The 7,698-nt window shown below is 41.2% G+C and overlaps 1 protein-coding gene and 1 long non-coding RNA gene across 5 annotated transcripts in view; one reads left to right on the top strand and one right to left on the bottom strand.

The window, feature by feature from the left end:
* The window catches only part of LOC108497536 (connector enhancer of kinase suppressor of ras 2-like), a 169,936-nt gene that overhangs the window by 14,796 nt on the left and 147,442 nt on the right, over positions 1-7,698 (top strand). The window lies entirely within an intron of this gene.
* Positions 7,450-7,698, bottom strand: part of LOC108497582 — a 4,401-nt gene continuing 4,152 nt past the window's right edge. For both annotated transcript variants that reach the window (XR_001874888.1, XR_001874891.1), the window contains exon 3: positions 7,450-7,698. This exon is cut by the window's right edge and continues 977 nt beyond it. This is a non-coding gene — a long non-coding RNA (uncharacterized LOC108497582).

Below are 7,698 nucleotides of genomic sequence, written 5' to 3'. Positions count from 1 at the left end.
AAAAAAAAAAAAAAAAAAAAAAAAAAAAAAAAAAAAAAAAAAAAAAAAAAAAAAAAAAAAAGAAAAGAAAAAGGAAAAGCTAATTCAGTTAATAAAGATGATGAACTGTGCTGCATTGATTGCGGCCAGACTGATTACAGACTCGGTTTAAGGTTTTCCTGAGCACGCAGTTCCCTGAGTTCAAGTTGGCTTGGAAAAGGAGGGAGAAGAGAAAGTGCAGCTGGGAAGCTGCTGACAGGTACGGGCTCCTCAGCATTCCCGGCACACGGGACTCCGGCAAAGCCCTTTCGGTCGCAGTGCTTTTCATTAAATCACTACCTGCTTTGGCGCTGCCTCTCTCGGGCAGCGATTCTCTGCCATTTACATAACACAGACCCTGGCGGTGTTCGAAGTGGGACGGGCACAGCCTGCTTTGATGTTATCCCTAAAAACAACTCCCCTCCAAATCGAGAAAGGAGGAGCAGCAGGCTGAGGAAGACGTCAAATAAGACAGATGGACAATTCTGGAACACCGTGTTTGAAGAGCCAGCTCTTTTGGAAAGAGATAGCTGGGTCTTTGCAATATTCTTTGCAGGAAGTGTTGGCCTAGAATGTTGATTATTCGTGCAAAGATCAAACAAACATCAAAACAAACAAACAAAAATATTTCTTCGTGTACTCTAAGCCAATAAATGCAGGCACAACCAAGGAGAATTGCAGCAAAATGGAGAATCTTCTGCCACAGAACTCCCTGGAAAAGCTCTGACTGTCATCTGTGTCAAAACTCTTTAGTCTTCCTTTTTGATATTCCTTTTTTTGCAAGGAAATACTGAATTTTAGGTAGAAAATTATTCTACTAGAACAGCACATCTCCTCAGCCGAACTTCCAGCACCCCTTTGCACGCTGAGCATCTGACCCCTCACGGCAAATTCCAACCTTGAACTCTGAAACCTGAGCAGGTATTTAATGACAGACTTTCCTGGGCCTTGCCTGGGTGCCACACTGGGGTCTCAGCAGCAGCTGGAGCCCCCGGGCCACGTGGGTGTGGGAGAGGAGCCACGTGAGGTCTGTGTGCCCTTTTTGGAGAGACACAGTGACTCTGGAGGTAAAACAGAGCCAGGAGACACCGTTCTCAGGGCAAGGAGAGCAGGTTGTTTTCATATTTCCTCTGAGCTGATGAAAATTATGGTTTCTTTGTGCATTAATTCCAGGTGTGGAACTCCCAGAACTAAAGCCACGGGTAATGTCCAAAACCATAATGATTTCAGGAGGGCATTGCTTAATAGTATCAAGAACCTTGGCAATTTTCCCATTCTCCTATTTCCCATCTTAAAACATGGAAGGGAGAACTCTCTCTTCGTGCCCAGTCCTACACTCAGAAAATTTGCTTTAGCAATCTAATGGAGTAAAACTCCTGTGCTTAATTTCTTTTCACTACACAGACTTTAAGACGAAAAATTACACTCAGTGTTTGACATTAACAGAATATGTAAAATGTGCTCATTTCTCTCTTGGTACTCCCTGCGTTATAGATTTTAATTAGTTCATGAATCTGGAGAAGGCACTGTTTTTGTGTCTCAGTTCAAAACAGGCTATCAGCCTATCTCTTTTTAACTTGAAGACATGCATATAGTATTTTTTCCCTTTCCTTGTAATAAATACACCAGATAAGATTGTCACTTCACAGACTCCAGCTGTCTGCCCTGCCATGTGCTGATGCCTCTTTGTCAAAAGAAAACTCCAGGCAATCCCCTGTGTTTCTTCATACACTTTATGATACCTCTAATCAGAGAATAGATTTTATAGGAATTTCCATCACATCTCTCCCTCTTGATTCTATTTTTTCCTGGCTGATGCAATCTCACAGGCTCCCTTTTCTCTTTGTAGGTAGCAGGGAAAAAGAAAAGAGACGAGCGAGAAATTATTCTGACACCTTTTTTTCGGGTTTCTACCATTTGTCAGCCCTGCCACTAATGGTTGTTACAAAATTAAAAGGCATAGTTAGAATGTGGAACACTAACACGTACATCTGAGTTACACAATTTTCACTTCAAGTTTCGAATTTCTAACCAACCTCTCCATTTTAAGTGTTCCAGCAGGAGAAAATGGAAGTAAGCAATTAAAGGGGGGTGGGGGGGGGAAGAGGAATAAAGTTGTGTCAAATTTGATTCCATAAGACATTTTTTTTTGTTTATTTTACATAGATAGAGTTGCAAGGGCTCGTTCCTCAGTACATTTTGTCTCAGAAGACTGAGTGCTTCAAGCACAGGAAACAGCATCCCAGAATACTCCTAAACACAGACTGATGTGCATGTTCTCTTCCTAAAATGCCTGATCTTGCTCATCCTGAGTTCAGCAGCTGAATTCAGGCTTCCTCAGGGTGTAGCTGAAGCTGAATCAACTCCTGCAATCCCCAGTTCACGAAGGTCTTCAGAAACACTCCAAAGTCCAGTCAGAGTTGATTTGCTTGGACCAAGAACTGCCTCAAAGGCAAAGTTGGCACGAGAACCCTGTGAAAACACGTGGTTGTTCTGATAGGCAAATATACATCAATTATAGATGGGACCTCCACTTTGCAGAAGAGCATTGCTGTTGTGAGCATCACAAAAGTGGTAACACAAAGCTCTGGGGAGAGGCTCCAGCACAGATCGATACGAGCAGCAAGTGGGCTTTTATGAGGGAAGAAGAAACGACAGAAGGATCTTGAGGGGAGCCAGGGATAAACAACTGATGTACAAAATAACTCACCTGTGCTGAGAATCAGGAAAAAGTGGATTTCAAGTAGCAGAGGACACTGCTCAGAAATAGGACAAGCTCTGGCATATTGGGGTTGGATTTCTCTGGCAGTCCCCTCGGACACTCGTGGTTGTCCCTCGTGATAGATGACAACTACAGGGAAGGTCAGCTCAGAAAAAAACAGGATGAAATGTACTTTTCTCTGTAGGTTTTAAAGACATGTCTTTTTCTGTATCTTAAATGCATATAATTTATCAATTCCAGAAGAAAAAACCAAACAGATTTAAAGGCAACCTTCAGTACAGTTATAATCCAGTTGGATGCTTTTCTGGGAAGCACTGGCTGGGAAAGCAGTATTGTTTACTTCAGATACATCTGGTGCACTGTTGTGGTCAGCAGCTCTCACTGTGTGTCTACAACATCTTCACTGTGGTGCTTTCTTGAATTAATTGGGCTCAATTAGGAACGTTTACCATTCACATTTAATTTCACAAGTATGATTTAGTCAGTTTTCAGGATATGGGCTGTATCTCTTTGCATCAGAAATTACCTTTCTCACCAAAAGGACTTTGCTCCAAAGAAATACCTCTGATTTAATACTCTCCTGTAACATTTGGCTCATCTGCCTAAAAAATTAAGATTTGTTTTGCTTACAACTTAAATTCCCAATCATCACATTACCACTTTGGCAGTTATGATAATTTTTACTGAATTAATTTCCATCTCAAAAAAAGGCCTTTTTTTTCCCCTGACTTTTTAAGCTCTTTTTGGCTGCTGGCAAGAATTCAGTAATGCTTCAGATATTAATGTTTATTTTTTAAATAAGTTTGTCCTTTAGGAAAAAAATGGAAGGTACATCTGACTCCTTAAACACTGTAGGTCTAAATGTTAAGTATGACAGCTGAGAGACCTCTCTTTTTAGTTTTACCCAGTTTAAATTTGAGTTTGTTCAGATGGGTTTTGACCAGTTAATTTGTCTTGACAGCTCTCAGGGTCACATTTAGTTTATCCCCATAGGTGCCTTGTTCTGTAGGAGAATAAAATGCATTTGTCTCATCCACTTGCCTTTGATTTTCATATTTGTGTGAATGACTTTGAAATAACAAGAATCAAAAGAATTAAATTGAAGAAAATGGAAAACAGATTAAATAAAATGTTTTTAGTTCCCCAAAGTGTTGCCTGAAAGATCCCTGGATGGACAAAATGACCACAGAATATACCAAATGCTGAAAACTTCTGTTGTGATTGCACCCATAAAGAAGGAGCATTTCTTCCTTTACTTCATAACCAGTCTCAAATATTTTCACAGGAGTATTTGCATTATGGTTATTGGAACTTCTATGTGTGGGAGGAGGCTCAGTTTGCCTGAAATGATGATATTCCAGCATCGAGGACATCAAGTTACTATAAAGGAAGCAAATCAGGAAAAGCACATGAACTAATAGCAGCTCATTTTAAATTTGTGTGGGCAGAAAGTGTTGTGCTTGCTCTCTAAAAATATATTGAAACCCAAACTAAGCTCTGAGGGCAGAGAAGATCTTTGAGAAAGAGGTGCATGAAGAGAATGCCTTCCAGTGTCACAGCTGTTTTTAAAACAAAGCAAATAATAAGTAGTTTCCTGAACCCAGGCATCTCATGAAGGTTGTGACAACAGAATGGACTGGGCCACACAGTAACTTTGTAGAAGTAAATCCAGGTATCGATTAAAATCAAACCAAAGCAAACAGAAGCTGATTGACCTTTCCAGATGTCAGGGGATTTTTCACGCCGTGTGTGTGGGAGTCATTCAGCCACTGCAGCCTTGGCTGGTACTTTCAGCTGTGTTCTTCCACACACAAAGGAGCCTCATTTCCCATGACAGCAAAGTGCACATCAGCACATGCCATGCAAATCACAGCCTCTTCAAACCCTCTCTCTATACAGAGGAATATTCAGCAAATCATCTCTCCTAATAGCAGGAGACTCCAGCTGCCGAGGGGTCTGTTATTGTACCACACTTAAAGAATTCACGGTGTCTGCACGTGAGTGTTGGTGACACTGGGAAATACAGTCAGGCTGGAACACAAATTTGAAATACATGACAAAAACCAGCCTTTATCTCATAGCCTTTCCAACAGTTTTCTTTAAAACACTTCTACTCCAAAAGCCCGGACACTTAGAGGGTGTTTCCATCAGGAGGTAAGAAAAGATATAAATGGGTTTATGATGTACAAGTCCCCTGGAAGTTAGTGGAGTTCAGGGTCTTGCTCACACAGAAAACATGAACTTCAAGTCAGGTTCCCACTGGCCTGAATCCCACACAAAGTGAGCACCTTTCACTTCGAAGCTGGAAGCAAGAGTCAGTGTACTTAATGAAGGACAATCAGTTCAGATCAAGATCACCACAGCAAGCAAACCTTGCAGACTGTGTGTCTGCATGTTTTAAAGGGCAAAAAAAGACCATACAGAGGATAGAAATGACTGGCATTTTTCCAGAATAAATAAGATAGTAAACCCAGTTATATTTGCAAAAAAAAATAAAAAATAAAAAAGAGAGCATTAGATAAGTATTAAGAATATTAAAAGAGAAGCAGATGCATAATGCATGACTGTGAAAGGTGGTAGGCTCCAACAGTGGCACAGTAATCAATAAAATACTGAAAGAGTTGGCTGGGAAGGACAGAAAAAGCAAGATTACATCATGAGGGCGAGATCTTGGCAGCACCTGTGGGGGATTCAACAGGATCATGTTTGCCACTGGAAAAGAACAGACATAAGGTTATGCCTAAATTTATACTTCTGCATTCAGTCCTCAGCCTCTGAATTGGGAAAAGAATGATTTACCTAATACTGAGGGCAATCAGAGACAACTGCATCTAACAAAGCAATAACAACAGCTGACAACATCAGCCTGCAGAGATCAGGAACTTCTGTCAAGACAGAATTTACAGAAACAACTTTCCGGAATTCAGTCCACTGGTTCTAAGAACGTTTTTAAAACAAAGCAAATAATAAGTAGTTTCCTGAACCCAGGCATCTCATGAAGGTTGTGACAACAGAATGGACTGGGCCATTCAGAATTTACAGAAACAACTTTCCAGCATTCAGTCCTCTGGTTCTAAGAATGATCTCAGGACAAGCTTTCCTAACTCAGAAACTCCCAGGGATGAACTGAAAAACTAAAGCTCACTCACTAAAAATGATCTTAATGTATTTATTTCCAGCAGGCACAGTGGTTAACATCAAAACTTTAAAATGAGAGGCAGCCTGTTAAAACCCACGTGAACCCTTCAGGGATCTACGTGCCTCCAGCTGTAAATACCTGCTGGTTTCCACCAGCTGAAGAGGACCCAATGATCTTGGAGGTCTTTTCCAACCTCAGTGATTCTGTGATTCTGTGACTACAGTTTTGATAAGCAGCTGCATCTCTGGAACATCAATTCTGAAAATCCTCTGGATGAGTTTGAATTTTTAATGGTAGGGCTTCTACCCTGGAGGTTTTTGACAGCCTAGTAATAAAACAGCATGTGTATGCTTCTACCCAGAGATGTGGTGGGGGAAGGACGAATAACCTCTGGAAGAGGACAAAGAAACACGATGGAAACCTGATGATCCACCTGTTGGTGCCTCCTAATGTGCCACTGAAATGCAGGAATTTCACATCCATTTCTGGACTTAGATCCTAACTCATTTAGATGATCCTGGATTTTTGCTTTGCTCTTCTAATGAAGGCCATTCCCAAGCTTTCCAGTATCCACACAAACACTGAGAGTACCGAATTGGTGATGGAAGCTTGGAATCTGACAAGGGTGGTCCCTTTTGGTTGGTTTGTCTGAGACAGGGAATTATGGCAAGCGCTGACACAAGAGAGAGCTCTTACACCCAACTGTAATATTTACATAAAATATCAAAGGGAGGAGTGGAAACCCACAGAGGGAGGAAGAGAGGAGGGGGAGCTGAGGGAGGCTGTGCTGATGGTTTTGTCGGTGTTCCAGGTAGAGGCAGTGAATGAATCCTGAGCAGTCTCAGGCTCAGCAATGACTCACTGTGCTGCCTTCTCTTCGGGAAGAGCAGTGTGCAGGCTGCCTTTCCAGATGTATTTCCCTGGGAGAGGCTATGCAGGAATCCTGTGAAGACATACCCACTAAACTTCACTGGGATCCTCCAGTCTGACAGATAAAGTGCATGTTTAGATGGCTTTCACAGCTGATTTCAGTCCAGTCCAGTGGGTTACACAGGAAAATTGCTTTCAGCAGCCCTGTCACATCCCGTGGCTCAGCAGCCACTCTCCCAGTGAGGTGATGCCATGCAATCAGTGCCTTGATCAGGGCTGGAGCCCTGGAAAGTGTCCCACAGGTTGTGCTGCCATTCTCATGCAGCTCTACCAACAGATCCGCATGATTTATCCAATTAGCAGGTTACTCAAATTAACTTTTTAAAATTAAGTCTGCTGAAAATAAATGGGTCAGTTATTTCCTTTCACACCTTGTTGGCTTCCACCACGTCTCTCTTGGTTTTTGAGGCAGTGAATGAAGAGAGTAATGTGGGTGCTATGAAATGCAAATTCATGGGCACATGTGGATAATTTATACCAACTCTTTTTGCAAAGCTGAGGTGTAAAACCAAAAGAACAATTTGGTTTCATCGAGATGTCACAAAAGTAAGGGACAGCTACTTGTTTAATAATTTAAAAGTCTATTGTCTTCTATACCTATGAAATCCAGAAATATAGACAAGCAACCTGTAAAATAAACTCTCCTTGACAAAACAGAGTTTTCAAAATAAACAGTTTGTTCCTTTCCTTTTGTAGCAACAAAACTACCTACATACTTATATTAGTTTTGGGCCTAAATCCCCAATATTGCCTTTGAACAGATCTTTTTACCTAACAGAGCTTAAAGTGGCAGCATTTGTAGGATCTTAATTATTACAGGTTATTGCAACAGTGTTATTTCCCATATCCTAATGAGTTATCCTAAAAAGTTAGGAATAAATGATGATCA

The sequence above is a fragment of the Lepidothrix coronata genome, unplaced genomic scaffold, assembly GCF_001604755.1.
Source record: "Lepidothrix coronata isolate B3197 unplaced genomic scaffold, Lepidothrix_coronata-1.0 Scaffold2, whole genome shotgun sequence".
NCBI lineage: Eukaryota > Metazoa > Chordata > Aves > Passeriformes > Pipridae > Lepidothrix > Lepidothrix coronata.
Note: the sequence above shows the minus strand (reverse complement) of the source record. Positions and strands in the feature narration are given on the sequence as shown.